Consider the following 20,814-nt stretch of genomic DNA (forward strand, 5'->3'; position numbering starts at 1 on the left):
CAGCTTCACAATTTGTTGCTGTATGTCTCTGTCTACCCTGTAACACTTTAAAATCTCTAGGTCATGTAGCCCATGATAGGTCACCCTGGGTCTGAACACTCTCCTCCTCCTCCTGGGTCTGCAGCAGTTGGTAGCATTATCCTCCTCACCACCATCAACCTCCAGCACATGGTGATGTATCTGAGCAATGGCAGCCCCTAGCATTTTGTCAGTTTAAATTCCCAGGTTTACTCCAAAGGTGCAGATTTTGTGGAGAAATGCAGACTGAGGGGTGTTTCCATACTTTATAGTGGTGTGATGCTACTGCTGCCTGTCAGATTGACTGTGTCTGATTCTTTCCAGATGCCATCTTACTTGCTCATGGCTTGGATTTAGCCACTGTGAGTGTTAGACACATTACTGGTGATTTGTGGATGGTTGCCTTTATTCTGCTGTTGACCTTTTTGTAATTAATTTTTACTTGCGTCTCCTCATATTTACAGCTCTGCAGCTACCTGCCAGCTGTATTATATTTGTAGGGCCCATTCTGAATTGCAGGACTCCCATAGTACAGATTTCTACATCAGTTCACCTTTATTTTGTGCTGTTTCCCTTTAATTCTATTTTACATGTCTTCCCATCTTCAGCTCTGCAGCCACCTGTCAGCTGTAGTATTTGAGTTCTTTCATTGGCCAGTTGTGAGTTGCAGACTCCCATATTGTTGGTCTGTACAGCATTTCCCTTGTTCTGATACTTCCTTTGCCTTTTCCTTCTATCCTTCCTCTTCCAGCCTGTTGGTAGTGTAAACACCAAAATATGCCCCTCCCCTGCACTTGCACACTCACTTCAGTTCATGGAGTATGAGTACACAGCCTCAGACACACCAACTCTCCTTGCTGTGCTTAGCTAAGAAGACACCAGGCAAGAGGGCTCCAATGTGCTTCCAGCAAGCATGACACTCCCCGTTTTCATGTTCCTTGCTCCTACTGCCCACACAATGGTGTTAGAGCACCTACATGGTTAGGTGCAGTCTGACACTTGGACATTTTCCCCTCCAACCTGTGATTCAGTATAACTCCCTTCATTTGCATAGGACTGACTGCTAATTCCTAGTAACTACACTCACACTGATCCTTCCCCCTTAGCAACCACTATTCCTTATTGTATTGCTTACGTATGCATGCCATTGACTATAATGGCAAAATCATGAATTGTGTGATAAAGGCTTATTTCACCTTTTTTTGGTATTTTCGGCCCGATCCCATTGGCTCGTCACTGCCCTATGCTTACACGGCCAGAATCGACCAAAATAAAGTTATAATTTTATAATATTTAATATATTTTTCATGCCAATGGCTATATATTTGTCCATTGGCATGCCTAACCCTTATAATACATGCTTTGGTATGAGCTGTCATGCCTCCATTTTGTAGTTTGCAGAAATGTATTCAGCTAGTAGCTGAATACATTTCTGCAGTCTACACTGTTCCTGCACGGACGCCTGCCTTCTTCCTGGATCGCTAATTCACCTCATTTGCATGGTTTTCACCAGCAAATGGGGTAATTAGCCTACAGAATCTGTGTCCATGCATGAATAGTGTAGGAGTACTCATGGACATGCAGGGAGCTCTATCCTGAATCGCTCGACGGAAATATTGCATACAGCAGCTTTTGCACTACTCTTGCATGCCGTGCACAGCTTGCTGAATCCCGGGGAGTATCTGAGAGATGTAGTTACACATTCACACTGGAGGCTATACTCTTACATACAGACACAAAAATCAACAAACAGTTTGTCAGCAATTCAGACACATCACTCACCACAACCACAAAGGTTCGCACACATAGAACCACATATGCAGAGGTGCTGACATGTAACTTACCCAAACCTCAAAGGCCTCTCATTTGCAGTCCTCAGAAACTCTTCATGCACACAAACAACACAATTCCCATCACAACACATAAAGCCACATCTCAATGTGTCTCAACTACAAAGCCTGCAAGGGGAAATACTCCACAACCCAATATTCTGGTGATATGAGACTCCATTGTGAGACACACTGATATCCTTCTTACCATAATGGATAAGGAGACTGTTACAGTTAGTTCACTGTTAGGGTCCAGGCTCCATCTGATCATGCAAACACTCAGTTCACTTACTCTTAAGTACCAGTATGACTCAGTCAAAGTCCATGTGAGCATGAATGACTTAAGATGTACCTCATTGGACTATATGAAGAGAGACATGATTGAGTTCTCAGAATATGTATCACAGGCAGGTATTAGCCTAGCATTCCATCTTTAAAGATGATGCCACAATAGCAGCAGAAAATGAATAACTCTAACAGTTGGCTTAGCTACTGGCATCATTCCAAATGGGTCCAATACTTGCCAGCCTGGGAGGATATGGGTGACAGGCCACACTGCTTTGCCAGGAATGGTCTTCACCTCTGGGCTTTCTGATACTGGTCAAAACATTATCCATCCTTATACTGTCTTTTTTAGGCACTGCCAAACAGACAAACCTTCCAGCATAACAAAAGCTACTCAGGACAAGCTAAAGGTGTTAATGCTCAATGCCAGGAGTCTCAAGAAGAAACTGCACTCCCTGGAAGCTCTTCTCACTCTACAAAATGCTGACATCTATGCAGTTACTGAAACATGGTTCTTGGCTATAATGCCTTTAATACATTATTTGCACCTACTGAACATGAAAGAGCAAAAGGCATAGGTGTATCTATCTACATAAAGGATAAGCACACCTCAAAGAGACTATATGACATGCTTGAGCTACTGCATATCCAACTAACCATGGGAAAAATCCATTGCCATATTCTTGCTAGCTATAGGTCTCCCTCCTTGAACCAAGAAACCAATACATCATACCTGAAGTTATTAGAATCACTAAAGACTTTAACTACCCCTCCATTAATTTGGAGGCATGGAAAACCACTAACATGCAGGCCCCAAGATGTCTTGACTTTGTAAATTCAAATGCACTGGAGCAGGTAGTATGAACACCCTCTAGAAGAACAAATATCCTGTATCTGGTATTCACAAATATGGGAGACTGCTGCACACCCCTAGTTTGATATCCTCACTAATAAGATCAGATCACAAACTGGTCTCCCTTGAAATAAAGGTAAAACTAGTCCACCACCCCCCACCAAATTCTAGAAACATTAAGAACTTCTCTAAGGTAAATTACTCCCTGCTAAGAGATTGCATATCTAATTTCCATGCTCCCCCAAATCCAGTAAACATGGAAACCTATGCAGAGGCATACACAAAAGCCCTGTGTGACCATATAAATAACTGCATAGAAATGGCAGTACCAGACCAAAATAAGCTCAGGTCAAACCATAGAAACAAGACACCTTGGTGGAATCCTGGTATTAATAGGCTGTACAACAAAAGAACAGAAAGAATGAAAGAAAATCCTGTCAAGAAGTAAGAGGGAATGTGCACAACAGAGCGAAAAATCCCTCATTAATCTAAACAAGTGAATCGGGAAATTAGTCAAGTCCCCAAAAGCAGACTTTAAGGTAAAATAGTCTCTAAACTAAGGATAACCATAAGGCATTTTTCAGTTATGTCTACAGTCTTAAGGGTAACACCCAATACTGTGCAGAATTAGTTTTAGACAACATCACCTATATTCAGCCATAAGATATAGAAAATCTGCTGGCTGACAAATTCAGCTGAAATTTCACATCCCCATCATCCCCAGTTCTTCCCCAAGAAATACCCTCCACCACTCCACTGCCAATTGTCACCAAACAACAGGTTGCCACAGTGCTCTCAAAAGCTAAAAACACAGCTTCAGTGACGTCTGACAATATACAAGGTTGCCTCTTATGCAGCGTAAATCATGACTTATCAGACCTTTTAGGATCTCTGTTTAACCACAGCCTCTGGACTGGCTTTGTCTTGATAAGATGGAAGGCAGCAACAGTCATCCTTCTGTATAAAGCAGAACCATCTACTGACCTTGGAAATTATAGACCTATAAGCTTGGCAAGTCTTATATGTAAGTCCATGGAAAGGATAATCATAGACCTAATAAATAATGACATAGGAAACCTCCAAACATTAGACCCAATCCAATTCGGCTTTGTCAAGGGCAGGACATGCTTAGTGAATCTGGAATAAAAGAGTACATACTGTCTACCTCAACCTGGCCAAGGCATTTGACATAATTCCCCACTCGGTTATTATAAATAAACTCACAAAACTGGATATAAATCCCTATATCACCAGATGTATAGCCAACTGACTCACAGACAGAACACATGGTTTAAGTGGGTGTACCTAAATCCAGCAAGAGGCCAGTTACTGTTTGTTTGCTACAGGGCTCAGTGCTGGGACCAGTCCTGTTTAGAATATACTTCTCTGAAGTCAAGGCTAATATGGAAGGCCTCTGGATGACAAAGTTTGCTAACAACTGAAAGCTGTGGGCAATCACTGAATCCCCTAGTGATGTAGATATCCTTCAGGAGGGTCTAGATCTTTCAAATGATTTGTGCCAGAACCATGGCCTCAAACTAAATGCAAAAAATGCATTATCACACCCTTTGGGAAGCCAAATAACCCTGCAAATTATAATATCAATAGCACATCCCTTGGAGTGGACTCAGAGGTGAGAGATCTAGGTACATAGATAGATAGTAGCCTGAACTTTGACCACCATGTGTCCACAGTGGTGAGGAAGTCCTTCTATGTGTCACAACTTATAAGTAAAGGTATGGCAAACAGATTGAAGGAAATTATAGTCCCACTATACTCAGCCCTCATTAGACCAATAATTGAGTACAATGCACCATTTGGCATGTAGTTAACTAGGCACTTACAGCTGCTGGAGTGACCTCAGAGATCCCTCACAAAGAAAATACAGGGTAAAAACAGCATGTCTTATATGGATAGACTAAATGCCCATTACCTTTATTATGTCTGCTACCAACTATAGGTGACCTATGCCTGACCTACAAGGCACTCAGAAATCCAGCCCTAATGGAGCTGCTACATATCCATGAGTCAAACAGCAAAAGGGTCACCCAGTCTTGGTATCTAAACTTAGTCAGCGACTAAAACAAAACATGCTGGAGATATGTGTTTCAGAGACTGCCTCTTCTTTGGAACAGGCTTCCTATTTACATTAAGCAGAGCCCTTCTCTGGCCCTCTTCAAACTCAATTTGGATTAATGTATGGGGAATCACAAATTCACACCTGGAGTTGTGCCTATATCTTTTATGGGTAGGGGGCAATCTGCAACATACTCAATGTATAGGCAGAAATCCGTGTCATTCTCTTGCTCATAGGGGCCATATATTTGGTAAAATTGTGTTATATTGGTTGGGTTTGTAAGAGCTTTTAAAGTGTTAAACTAGTAATCTCCTATGAACCTATAAAGAAATTTCACCTCCTTTGAAGTACTGCTAAGCATCGTTCAACTCAGACATCATTTTATTTATTTTCTGATTCATTATAAAAAAAATGTCCTTTATTTCAAATAAGGCATTACTGCCTAAGCTCCTAATACAAAATATGATACATCATTAGACGATTTAAAGGTATATTTCTTCAGAAATCCTTGAAAACTAAGGACAGGACTATATACAACATGAAATGCCAAGGCATTCTAAACATAGAACTGGGCATTTATTCAGTATTCTACTTTAAGAAAAAGATAGCATGACTGAACTTAGATATATTGGAGCAAAGATGGTGGCTACCCCAGGTGCAACCTGTCAGTGGATGGTGAACAATTGCACTACCTAGTATTGATTTATGAAGTTGCAGATTACGACTTCATAAGTAAATACTGATTATTATACTCACAGTTGCAGATGAAGCTGAGTGTGTGCTAGCAACTGTAGCAATTTGCTTGTTACAGTCATAGCAAGCAGCTTGCTGCAGTGACAGATGTAGAGAAGTCTTTTTGATTTTTTTGATCGGGGTCTCACATTGGATTGAGAAGGTACAAGGTTGGGGAACTGCACTGGACACAATATGGCTGAAGTATGGCTCTGGATAGATAGATAGATAGATAGATAGATAGATAGATAGATAGATAGATAGATAGATAGATAGATAGATATAGATAGATAGATAGATAGATAGATAGATAGATAGATAGATAGATAGATAGACAGAAGGTCATGCAGCAGACAGATACCTGGGCTGAAAAATAAAGAAAAGAACTGCAGTTTGTAGCCATCTCAAGTTTACTTCAGACAAAATGAGCCAGCATGGCTTTCTGAAATGACTGAGGCTGATAATGTTATGTGCAAGGCATGCAACAATTCCTTTTTTATGCACCTAACCATTCATCACCACATCACTATTATCATCTCATTTGACCTGCATCTGTCTATTTTGTGTGCCTCTGTGGCTTCTTTCTGGTGATCACAGGTATACCATTTGCTGGTTAGCCTCCCAGTTTCTCAGGATAACATTGACTGATGTCTAGTAATTTCTTAGAAAAGGGAATAAGGACTCAGTGGGCTAGTGTATGCAACTGGCATTCATTCTGTGATAGCTTGTCAGGAGAATTTCTTGTCAGAAAGTAACATGCAAATACATCACTGTGCATGTGACATGTACTTACATCCTTTTTGTTAGAAATATTTTCTGGCCCTCTTCTTCTAACATTGCTGTGTGAAAAATCCCTGGTCTCTACCAGAGGTCACGTAAGCAGCAGTTAATCCCAAGCTATCCCATGACATAGGAGAATTGACTTCCAGGTGATACTTTATATGGTACAAGCTTGTAACTTGAACCTTATTTACAAGCAGCAGTATTTTGTTTCCTGTGATACAACTGGATGCCAATCACAGAGTGTCTGGGACCTTGAGAGGAGCTTGCAAATATTATGAATCAGCATATCCTGTAAAATACATAAACCACACTGAGTACCTTAATATTGTGGAGTCAGTCCACTTATTCAACAAAATACTAAAATCTGACTTTTACCATCCACACGTGTTACTCATATGTTTCTCACAATTCAGACTACAGTGGGAAGTGATCATGGCAAAAATGTAGTGCTGCCTCATATAACATTTGTCATACCACTGACATATTTACACTTTGTGCTTTCTTCTTTGTTCATTAGATTTACTGATTTACTTAATTTTCTACCTACATTCTTTATTTTATCATTCTCTGTTGTATTAACTTATCATCTGATGCACTGCATCATATAACAAAATTAATTTTATTGCTGCCATGCTGTGCCTGAAAATTACCATGCATTATACATAGTGCAACAACCCTTTTATTATCTGAGCAAGCGAATAACAAAATAAACTCTCCAGCTAGAAGTAGACAGATATTGTTCTCCCTAGTGAGACCAAAGCCAAACCACTTCATTAATTGTTTTATACTGAATGTATATAGCTCTCAGCTGGATATGGAATACTAGTAATTATCTAATTCTAATTACTTAACATTCTGAAATATTTTTGTTTGTTTTATCTTTTTAATTATATCTTTCAGAAAAAGCCAAAAAAACTAATAAGCATTAAATGCAAACATAACATTAATGAATTAGCTAGTAATCTAGGTTATCTAAAATTTCTTCCAGGTTGTAGACCCACAGAACTCAAAAATGTACAAAAGACATGCACAAATCAGAATCGCTATACTAAGAACATAAGGAAAATTTGAAAAGCAATTGTTAGGTATTTTCCTTATCACAAACTGACATTGTTTCGTGTCTATAAAGGCTTTTAATTTTTTTCTGAAGGCATAATATGATGAAACATAGTGAGTGGGTAGGGGTTTATAGTTTCATAATATCTGGTGGCTAAACACAGGGACAGTAAATTATCTTCTACAAGTTAATATGTTATACACCATACTGAGGAGTAAAAATTATTGGCATGGTCAGAGTATTTGTGATACCTAGCCTACCTATGGAATTACAGGCTGAAGACATTCTCTATACAAGTAATAAAAACAGTGAGTCACCTGTTACAAATAGCAACAAATAAGTCTTCAACTGTCGGATAGAATATATACCCTTGAATGAATGCACCTGCACACAAGTTATTTTCCTTTCCTGTACAAAGTGGTTTATCCTAATATGATCGTTGCAAGTAAATGAAAAATTACAACTATCTGGGAAAAGTTACTGTTGTAGCAATATACATACCTACTTGCTGTAGTTGTCTGCTGATTGCTAATGAATCTGTGTCCCTGTTGGTTTATATAATACAGTATGCATGGTTTGGTTTCCCTTTTTGCACTGGTCAAATATTTTTACTTTTTCTCTGTGTGAGGTCAGCTTCTCTCACTATTGTTTATATATTCTTTGTAGCTCAGCTTCTTGTGCTTTCCCGAATTTCTTTTACTTTTTATTTATTTTTGACACATTCTGTTTTTGCTATTCACTGTTCGTGTTTTCCTGATTGAATATTTGTATTAGCTGAAATAGCCAACACTGATTAAAAAATTCTAATTATCAATGACCCCCCCCATTAGTATTCCAAAATGTGCACACTGATTGGCCAGCGTGCCCATTGTAAATCCCACAATATAACAATGGAAAAGGTCCAGTCGCCCAGACTTTTTTCCGTTGGTATAAAGTGTCCAAAACCTTTTTTTTTAATAAAGAAAATAAAATTTAAAAAAATGGCGCAACAGAGACTTTCTTTTCTCCGTTGCTTCCGTTTCAAAGCATTGATGTACTAGGTATGCGTAGGAATACAAGTCCCATGTGCATGCGCAGTACATCGGCACAAAGAAGCAGTATACCACCACCGGCGGAAGAATACTAATACGCCGTTATACAAAGACATTATTTAAGAAAAGTACGTTTTTTTCTTAAATAATGTCATTGTATAATAACAATAACCGACTCCATGGTTGTGGTATATTGAAATTTACCCACAGCTGGCTTTATTTAATCACGCCAACCATGGGTAAATCTTCAATATACCATACCATGTCATCGGTTATTGCTTAAATAAATCACAACACTACTTAAATCTAAATGAGCTGCCCGTCCTCTCATTCACTCACATCAAAATAGTACATAACATCTTATACAAGGCAAATAATACATTTTCTTTTGTGCAAGGTCAAACAATGAAGATCACCACTATGCCTATATGCCAATATAAAAAAAACTCCAGCCACTGGAAATACTGAGGTGATCTGTAGTAGTTTATTCAAAAAGCAGTAAAACCACAAAGCTTTCAGGCTAATGCCCTTCTTCAGTGTGTAAGTAACAGCTAGTGTAATTACATCTCCATTAAAACAAATTCAAACTAAAACCATGTGACACAGCCCCAATCAAAAAATAAAATCAATTGATTATTTAAATATGATAAAAATAAGGAAATCAGATCTAAAAGTATCATAAAAGCATTTCACATAACCTAAAACATAATGGCACACTGGTGTAGTGGTCAGTGCTGTCACCTCACAGCAAGAGGTTCTCCTGTTCAATTCTTGGCTTCAACAAATGTTAAATAAAACTAGAACTTAACAAAGTATAACACATTAAAATATCTAAACCACATTATCAACTTGGAGACATTTGTTTTTTCTTTAAAACTGGTTTAAGGCTGACAGTTGTATTTATGCCTGTTGCAGAATCTTCTTGTAGACGTTTGACCCATTCATACTCACAGATTTCCAATTTATTATTTTATTTATTTGTTGTTTATTTATTTAACATTTGTTTACCGGGAAAGTCCAACTGGGTCAGAAACCCATTTTCAGCTGAGGCCCAGGGGAAAGGCTCCAAATGATACATGAAAGTTAAGACAGTTTACATGAACAAGATAAAAAAGCAAGTATTAAAGCACACATTAATAATAACTGGTTACTAAATAAGTACAGAAAGGTAGATGCAATAATAAACACAAAATAAGTATGGAGCAGTAGATAAAATAATAATATGTACTAAATGAAAGTAAGGTGGTAGATTGCAAACTTTTTTTTATATACATCAGGTAAGGTAAGGAATGAGGATCAGAACATTAGATGCAAGTAGATGCTTAGAAGGATGGGAAAGTTAAGGGTGTAGAAATGTGGAAATTCTGTTAGTCTAATATGCTAGTGGTTAGTAGATGAAATTCCTGTTTTAGGGGTAGAAAGGAAAGTCCATAGAGAGTGAATGGAGTTCACCTCTTAGAGAAAGAGCAGGGGCAGGTCTGATGACATAGAAAATGTTTTTAAGAGTGTGTTTGAAGTTAATAAAGCTCTCAATGGTAATAACGTCTGCTGGCAGAGAGTTCCATAGCTTGGCAGTTGCATGAGAGTATAGGCACTGTCCAGCTCTTTTGTATGGAATGTAGACTATAAGGAGCTGTTTGTTTTCAGAGTGGAGGACTCTTGTAGGTATGTAGGGTTTTAGGACAGATTTGAGGGCTGGGCAGCTATCAGGCGTATATATCATTTTATGTGCAGAAGACAGTTAGCTGTACTAGGCTTAGGTGCTGTGTGAGTTTGAGCCGGCTTATTTCTTTCAGAGCTAGGCAGTGGTGGGAATGGTAGGGGTAACCTGTGGAAAATTTGGCAATTTTATGGTAGCAGAATTGGAGCTCGTTTTTACGAGAAGATTGTAAACTGGTTTACAAGGGAGCTGCATATAAGAGCGAAAGAAGCAAGTAGGTGTTGGCGAGGGTCTTTCTGGTGGAGCTATCCAAGAAAGTTTTTTTGTCTGTAGAGTGTTCCTGGTTTTATGTGTGTTTTTTTATGCTATTGCAGATGTGGTGTTCAAAAGTTAGTTTGTTATCTATGGTTACACCTAGAAGCTTAGCTGTGGGAACTGTTTCAATTTCTGTGTTATCCTGTGAGAATATTTTAAAGTCAGATAAGACTGGTTTTATTGAGGAAAGCAGGAGTTTTGTTTTTTTAGGATTTAAATGTAGCTGGGCTTTTCTCAACCATGTCTCTATTGAGGTGAAGGTGGCATGGGTGAGTTGCTGGAGTTGTATGCTACTGGAGGAGGAAATTATGGTAGTGTAATCTGTGTACTGGATAATGGAGCTAAGGCATGTTGAGATATGAAGGTTTTTGGTGAAAATATCGAAGAGTAAGGGTCCAAGTATGGACCCTTGTGGCACCCCAACTATGCTGGTTTGATATTGGGATAATTTATTTTGCCATTTGATGTACTGTTGGCGGTCGGATAGGTAGCTTGCAAACCATTGGAGGGATGGTGGACCACAGCCTATAATGGATAGCTGATGAAGTTTGTTGTGGGACACTGTGTCAAATGCCTTTGATAGGTCTAGTAGTAAGACAGAAGTGATATTACCAGAGTTAATTGATTTGGACACAGTGCCCATGAAGGGTAGGGTGTCTAATTGTTGCAGGGGTTGGAGAATAGTTTGGGACATCATGCAGATTAGAAGACTGATATATAATGTTAAAAGCAGATTAGAGAGATGGTAGCACAATTTTAGTGACATAGTGTAATATTTAAATCACAACTTCTTCTATTTCTTTGCATAAAGTTAATCACCCTAAGTGAAACTCAAGATCCATTCCTTTCCCTCCATATGTTTAGCAAGTGTATCCATGCTGACTTTCCTATTTATTTCAGATTTGTGCACTATGATGCGATCTTTCAGTTTACATGTACATTTTCCAACATAAAATGCAGGACATTTCACACGCGTAGCCAAACAGACAATATTAGAAGTTTTACATGTGGCAAAACATTTGAATATATACTTTTTCTTTGTTATTGGGTGTATGAATCCATCACTTTTCAGAATATCTTTACAACATACAAAATTAGAACAAGGAAAACTGCCTGACGTAGATTTTGTCTGGGACCAATATGTCTCATGTCTTTATAAGAGAGATGCTGTTTCAGATTGGAGAAGTTCTTATAGGCAAAGTTAGGTGTGTCTCCTATAAGCTGCTTAGTTTCTGGCATTGCTCCTAATATGCTCCTGTTTCTTGATATAATTTTCTTCACTCCATTGGTCATTTGACTATATCTACTAACATAGCATAAAAGTTCTTGTTTATGATTATAATAGTATTTTGTACACCAGTATTCTTTTCTGAAAAGTACAGTTTATCCCTATCTTGTCTTTCGTTTATATCATATTTCAACTGTTCAAGTAAAGCATCATCATATCCCCTCTCCTTAAAACTCATTTATCATACTAGCCATTTGGTCAAGACATTTCATTTCATCAGTATTGAATCAACTTACTCTTAAAAGCTGACTCTTTGCTATACATTTAAATGTGTGAGCAGCATACATCCCTCCTGCAAATCCCAAGCTTGTTTCCCTACTGTCTTACCCTCTTTGTGACCCCTTTTTCACCACTTTCCTGTCTCCCCATTTTCATTTCTTTCAAAGAAAATAGCGCGGGTGTGCGCCAGAGTAAGCACTGTTAAGCGGTTGTAAGTGGGTGTGCGCATGTTTGCGTGGAGCTGAACACCAGTGCGCATGTGTGAGCTCCGTGCAAACCAGTGCTAACCTGGTTACAACTGCTTAAAAGTGCCTTAGTCACTCTGATTGACAGGTCCTGTAGTCAGTTCAAAAGCAAAATAAAATCCCACTGTCAGTCCCGAACCCAGGACCTTGGAAACACTTGTCTGCATGATCTATCACTAAGTCATGACTCTTATACATGAACATTGTGCTAAAATAAATATATCATGCAATAGTAGGAATGAATGTAAAGGGAATATAGGATGTGTAGTACACAAAGCATGTCATTTAGAATTACTGTCAAAACTAGTGGATTTCCATAATAGTAGTGTGTGAACAGAAACAGCCATGCTAGTTGGTAGCTAGTAGGTAATAATGTCAGTTAATGTACATATATAAATGTATGTAATTTACATATATATATATATATATATATATATATATATATATATATATATATATATATATATATATATATATAGTTGTAGCTGTCATTGTGCATACACACTTACTACAGGGAACAGGATAGAGGAATGGAGAAATGTGAATCTACAACACAGCCTGAATCATGAGAGAGATACTAACCTTTACACTCACAGAACAGTGTCCACAGCATACCAGCATGGTCCGCGCCCTTACAATCTGAAAGGGCAACGCCTATCTCACATACCCTTTTATAGCACTGTCCTGAAATCACAGTGAGAACTGCAATCGGTACACAACTGGCTGCATGCAATTAGCAAATGCTGGCTTACAATTGGTGCAGAGGCCATCACATGGACTTATGCAGATACCTACAAAAGCATCCTGTACTAACACTCCACACATGCAATACGTTCATTGCACTGTCTGGAGGCAGACAGAGGGAGAGAGACAGACAGAGACAGAGAGTGAGAAAAAAACAAAAAAAAATAAATAAAAACACGGTACACACACTGAGTCTAAGCTGTCAGCAGTGACAGTAGCAAGCCGTGCCAGCAGCAGCAGGAAGCAGAAGTAGTGGTAATGCAACCAGCTGCGACAAACACAGGTAATGTAAAGTAGCAGGTTAATAGTCTGCATACTGTGAACCCTCCAAATGTGTCATAGGTCTATATCTATAGGTATGTCCATGTGATATGTTGTGTGCACGTAGTTCCACCAAAAGAGGATGACTATACATTACATGTCAGTCAGTGTTAGGCCATGATCCTGGCAGCAGTTTTCTGTAGCAGTCAGGCCCGTCTGTAGGATGTGTGAGTCAGCTGGTGTAACGACTATGGCGCTTAGTTAGCAGTCATCTGGGAACTTTGTCACCCACAACCCGAACATGTTCGCTTCTACATCTGAGAAATAAATGCCAAACAAGAAGGGTCCTAGGACAGAGGCCTATGGGATACCACATGTGACTGGCATTGAGTCTGACATGGCCCCTACAATATCGATATTATGGATCCTGTATGTCAACCAGTGTGCAACCCATCATGTGACATATGTAGTAACATGTAAGCTAATGAGCTTGTCTATGATGCCTGAGTGGAGTACTGTGTTGAAGGCCTTAGGCAAGTCCAGGTAGGCTGTAGGGATTGCGTTGCCCTCATCAATGGCTGTAGTGACTGTTTTGAAAGGTCAACCAGGTTCAAAAGGCAGGATCAGCCCATCACAAAGGCAAACTGGCCAGGAACAAGTGTCTGCAGGTACCTAATATCACTGTATATGCATCCCATACTGAATAATTCCATAGCTTAGCAGACCAGGCCGGTTATGCTTATGGTGCGGTAGTTCCCAGGGTCAGTAGAGGTGCCTCCTTAGTGGTGTGGGACCACTGTTGCTGTATGCCAGTGTTCAGGTACATATCCTGTAGTACGGCCAAGGTTAAATATCAGTCTTATATGCGGTTGTATGTCCTCTTGGAGTGCACGTAGCACACATCCAGGGATACCATCAGGTCACAGTGATGCTGTGTGTTCTGCTTTGCTGAGGCGGCCCTCACCTGGACATGTGAGATGATAGGGAGGTTACATTCAGCTGTGATAAGTATTTCTACTTGTGGGGAGAAGGAGGGGGGATACGTGCACCGAACCTGTCTGCAAGAATGTTGCCAATATCTGTGTGTTCGATGAATGCTAAGTAGGTGTGTATTAACTCAGAGCATATCTGAGGCATTTGGTCCATATGTGTAACATAACTGAAGAAGGCCTTGTGGTTATCTATAGTGTTTGTGGCCATTTCCCTCCCAGAGTAGGCCATGGCTGTTGTCATGAGAGACCGTAGCGTATTACCAGTGCTGACCACAGATGCCTTCCCTTAATGTGAATCTGCTCTGTCCTGCAGTAGCCTCCTGCTATTGTTATACAATCTGCCTCTGGCTGGGGTCCACCGGACAGGATGCCTAACCTTTGTGCATAGGGTCTGGGTTAGAAATGTGTGTGCATGTTCCATGCAATCTGTGGGATGTCCGTGGTAAGCATTCGCTAAGGGGTCAGCAGTGTGGGTTGTGGCTTCTACTGGCCCAGTGGGCTGCATGGATACCATCTCAGTCCTAACAAGTGAATAACTGTCTAATCACATACATATCAAAGTAGTCTACTGTGCTGGTGGTGATGGTGGGATATGTATATCCAGGCCGAGTAACTTGTGTCCAGATCACACTAGTGGATGGCGTTCCACATACAGTACCTTTGTATGAACCCCCAGAGTGAGGTTGTGCATTGGACCTGTCGCAGTGTGCTGACCGATGGGGCATGCTACTATGTTGTATGGAATGTGGCAGGTATTGTTGCACAGGTGTTGGCTGAGCACTGATATCTGGCCATGTACTTGTGTATCCACCACGAGACACACACACACATGCAACATATGGGAGTAGTAGTATATCACTACAGTTGAGTATCATGTATAGTATGTGTGCCATATATTGCTGACATAGTCTGCTGATATCCTGTTTGTGTTCTCTTCCAGGGAGATGGTGCGTCAGCGTAATCCCACCTACTCTGCAGCAGAAGATGAGGAGATACACCAGAGCCTGGTGCGGGATTATGACATACTGTTTTCCCGCACCAGCCAGAATCAGCAGGAGAGGGCTGCACTGTGGCAAGACCTTGTCCGTAGGGTAAATGACATTGGCACACATAATAGGACATATGAACAGGTACGACATCACTGCAGTGATTTAATCAGAAATGTCCGTCAGCGTGCGTCGGATATCCACAGGCAACAGGTTGCCACAGGAGGTGGGGTGGCCACACATCCCCCCCTCACCAGACTGGAGGGGCTACTCCTAAGTGTTGTGGCTCCAGCCCCGTAACAGCAACAGCAATACACATGCATCATGATGGAGGCTGGATCCACACAGCAGCACAACATGGAGCATGCAGGTAATATGCCATATGTACACTTGACTGTTCTGTACACTGTTAGTTTATGCATGTGTAAGGTGTGTCCGTGGTATGTAGCTGTCAACATAGTATGTAATTGTGCAGGTGTGATATTGGCAATATCAGCAGCTGACGTGTGAAAGGCAACTGGTGTACTACTGCACTGTATCATATGCAGTATCAATGGCACAGTTGTGCCCACTGACATTAATCTCATCATTTCTGCAGGTCCCTCCGGTGTTACAGCAAGGAAGGCCATCCATGCTGGTGAGTGTGTTTAACAATACCTATAATAGACCTGATAGTGCTAGTAATACTAGTGTAACTCAGTAGTGCTCTGTGTGTATACTGCGGGGTGTGCATGTGTGCATGTGTGCAGGTGTGCCTGTGTCCACGTGTGCATGTGTGCCTTTGTCCACAAGTGCATGTGTGCATGTGTGCATGTGTGCATGTGTGCCTGTGTCCACGTGTGCATGTGTGCATGTGTGCATGTGTCCACGTGCACATGTGTGCATATGTGCATGTGTGCATGTGTACACATGTCGACATGTGCATGTGTGAATGTGTGCATGTGTGCATGTGTGCATGTGTCCATGTGTGCATGTGTGCATAAGTGCATCACTGGTAACATTGTGTGGACACTGTAAACTGTGTTTACTGTCTTCCTCCCACAGGTTCTGGTGCTGCTCTGGTGTCCTGCAGCAGGGAACCTGAATCTGGTGCCACAGGTACTGGTAATGATGATATCTGTGTAATGGCACAGGAAGGTGTGTCAGGGTCAGCCAATTGACAGTACACAGCTGTCAACCCCATCATTGCGCACAGTCATCCTGCCAGTACATCCTTTGTCACCATTGTCCGTAGGTGATGGACAGGATACAGTGGGCATTGACCAGGGTAATGTGGTATCTGTGGCACATGCTTCCCCACACAGCAGCCATGGGCAGGGTCCTGGGATAGTACCACACAGACAGTTGGCCATGGGTTCTCGTGGGAGCATCCGTGGGCGTACTGCCTCTGGCAGACGTGCCCAAAGAGGTCTGTCAACCTCAGCTATGTTTCGGGCTGTCATGCAGGCACAGTCGCATATGGAAAGGTACACCAGACAGGGTCTGAGGGAGCTGAGAGCATGTCGCACAGCCATGACTGACAGTATGCATGAAATCGCGGATGCTATCCGTAATTTCACCGATGTCATAGACAGACGTTGTGGAGACATATTACAGCAGTTCCACAACCAAATGTCCATGAGCCAGGGCAATGGTGGGTGGTTGCGGCGTCGACGTGGCCATATGCCAGCAACAGCAGCAGCTGGCAGTTGGCGCGGATGACAACAGGCCCGTGCACACCCCCATAGTGCCAGCAGCAGCCCCAGCAATGCTGGGTCTGTGCTGTCATCGGAACGCCCCAGGAGACCACGTGCACGTGACTCTGGACAGCCCCAACAGGGACCTGTGTCCAGTCAACACACTCCTGCTTCTGATGACAGTACCCAGTCTGGCTTAGTACCTGATACGGTCCATAGCACCCCTGCCAGGCACAGGTACCATGTCCGTGCCCACAGACACTGATCTGTATGACCTGCCAGGTGCAGTCTGTGGCTGTCCACAAGCCTCGGTATATGGCAGCCATGAGGTGGAACTGTGTGCGTGCATACACACATGCAAAATGTTAACAGCTAGGGCTACCACATACACGCACACACTGCACCAACAGTGCCCCACCCTGTACTGCTGTCCCTCACTAACACACATACACACACATGTAACTTGGTGGTATCAGGGGCAGACTCAGCCATACCTAATTCACACCCTGTGCATATGATGAAACTGTGCCACCCCCTGCAATCTCCAACATCAGTGCAAGATGCACAGGGTGACTACATAGAAGTGTATTAGTAGTATCATGTTGGTAACAGTACAGTGTGCTGATATGACTGTGTGTATATCCCAGCATGCCTGATGCAGTAATCGTCTGACTGTCCTGAATTGTTATCTGCACCCATAGTACGTACCAAAGTGTAACAGCTGCACATTATTGCATACCGGTGGTAAGGATATCAACAGATAGCCACATACATGGGTAGCACAGGGGGGGAAGCTAATGCAAGTAGTGATACGCAGTGATGGACATGTACAGTAATGGTGGCAAGTTGCCCACAACGACTATGCAATGTGGATGTTTGCGCATGTTGATATGTGTTCAGTACCAATGTAATCCAAATCACAATTAACTATGACATAATATCAGTTCTACCATGGGCAACTGCGCTGTGCATTCCTGGGTACATGTTGATAGTGCCCACATATTTGCACTGTAACCTACTGTTAGTGTTACCCCTTCTTTGCTGTACAATGGACTACTTCCAGCCTGCTTACTGTAGCTTTGTTTGCATGCATGTTCGCTTGGGGTTCCCTGCAACACTGCTTCCACCTGCAATGCAGAGTTACAGTGCTTCTGTGGACTCCTAGTGACATCCGCATAGCGTATGATATATATGTCAAGTTTACACATGACAGAACATCACTGTCTGTCCTGTTCGCATGTACGTTGCCTGTGACACATTGCACATGTCTTACCTGGCATTTACCCACGTGTGCAGTCATATATGCCAGTGCTATGAAACAGTAGCAGTACACCCACGCATACACACCTTCAGTATGTTGTTCCCCATTGGCCCTATGTGTTGGTACTCACCAAGGCAATCACACTACTAGAGTTGCATGTGCAAAGGTAACCTGTGAATCACCTCTATGGTCCAGTTGTGGTTTATGTGAGTCATGTGGCAATGTCACAGCTGCCACATGCATGCAGTCAACCATCACCCTTGGCCAGGAATGTACAACACATGTGTGGGATGCCACCACATAGCCAATCTGGGGACTGAGCACTCTGAACCCAGTAATGCCATACCCTGTCAGGTGGCATGTCATACTACAGTGACTACAATACAAGTCAGACATAGACACACACTGACAGCAAGCTGAACACACTGGGGCATACTTGGAGACTCAGAATAGCATCCTGCCTGAGCATCACACACCTCCGCAGCTGGCACACAGGCATACATTACGTCGGAATAGAGCACATGCCACACATGGCACACACATCCTGTGTGCCACACACTCACAGCCTGTAGGGCTACACAACACACCTGCTACAGATGTGTCAGGTACCTCTCTTGGCTGCTGCAGTGGTGTTCCACTCAACAGGCTGTACATGGTGAAGGTCACAGTGATATGCCTCTGGGGCACTATGGTCCACCACAAAACACATGCAGACAGGTCAGTCAGAGGCATGGACACATATGACTCAGTCATTGACCATGCCACTATGGATGACCTGAGACATACCTCCCTGGACTACATGATAGGGAACATAGAAGGGATCTCTCAGCATGTGGCATGGGCCAGTATGAGCCTGATCTTGGTTGCCATCATACCCTCACCAGGTATGCTACCACTATATGTAGGAAGGGTGTTCTATGTCTACATTTTGCTCAATCTCAAATGTCATTCATAGAGTATCCACTGTCTGTCAACGTGTGCTTACATGCTAGGGAAGCCACAATGATTTGCGAGGGGCAGCTTGCACGTGACACCCATGGCCCAATGTATATTGGCGAAGCCCCTTGATACACACAAACTGCCTTATGCTGCAGGACACGGATTACATAGCCACCTCTGCGGGTATCACACAGGATATGAAACTAACAGTGATGCTACACAACACCAGCAGTGTACACCGCAAGATGCATGCACTGGACACTGTCCTCAGCACGGTGAACTGCAATGTCTGTGCAGTACCAGAGTCCTGATTCATGGCTCACAGGTGCAATCCATCACTGCCAGGCTATACCTCATACCATGCCTGTCGTCCCCTACATATGTAACACACATGGACAGGGGGGTGGTATCCCAAGGCACCACAGATACACACACCTCCAGGTTGTTGGCACAGCACAAAGCATCAGGGCCTATTCATGTGCAGCTAACAGTGTGTCAGACTGCCGTCTGGTTAATAGCCTGGCACACACAACCCTCCCATACACAGGAAACCCACCTATCCTCCATAACAACACTGGCAATATGACAGTCTCAAGAACTGTCTTTATATGGCTGGACTGCATCCAGCCAAACATTGTGCGTGAGCATTACTGTAGCTACAACACACTAGTTGAGGATTCCCAGCATGTGGTCACTGAATTGCAGTGGAATGACATGTTACCACTCCCACAACAGGTGGGAACATGCAGCACCTGTACATTGACTACATGTAGACTATATGGCCCAGACCAGATGTGTATCCCCTGCTGTAGGTATTTTACCATATACACCCACACTGTATAGACACATACCGCGTGCGGCCCCTGCACAGTAAGACACAGTCATATTGTTATGCATTACAAATACCATTTATCCACTCGAGGCACGTGTCAGACATGGTAACTACTGCAGGTCACAGGTATTTATGTGTATCTGTCACACACATACATCATGTGTGCATTGCCATTGCTGGTTTAGGCAATGGCATGCATTGTTATGCACAAAGTCCCACACAAGGTCATAATGTGTGACACAACCACATGTGCCAGTTGTGGGTTACCAAAACATACCTATCTGTACTCTGACAATGGTAATAGACACAGTAGCAGAGCGTACTATTGGCATTACTGGCCAACTAGCCCTGTTTGGCTGTGCTGATAGTGTGGTGACATCCCCTGTGTTTACTGGGGGAATATGCAGCATCTGGTGTATTGTAGTATTTGCCAAAAGGATCTGTTCTCTCACACTTGCATTTACACAGACCCTACTACCCCCCACACACACTTGCAGGATTCATACCCCTACCTAACTAAGTCACGACACGTGAGAGAGACGCATTAGCAAAGTGCACTATTCAGATTACTAGGAGGTTCCTTTTCTCTGGCTGTACTTATAGGGTGCTGACATCATCAGTGTTTGGAAAGGGTAATGTGCATCAGGTATTGTGATCTCCTGATTGCCAAAACTAACATGTTTTTCATACAGAATTGCACACACACAAACTCCCCACATCCAAACACACAT

Source organism: Protopterus annectens, chromosome 4.part0, assembly GCF_019279795.1.
Source record: "Protopterus annectens isolate FY-2018-M chromosome 4.part0, PAN1.0, whole genome shotgun sequence".
Taxonomy (NCBI): Eukaryota; Metazoa; Chordata; order Ceratodontiformes; family Protopteridae; genus Protopterus; species Protopterus annectens.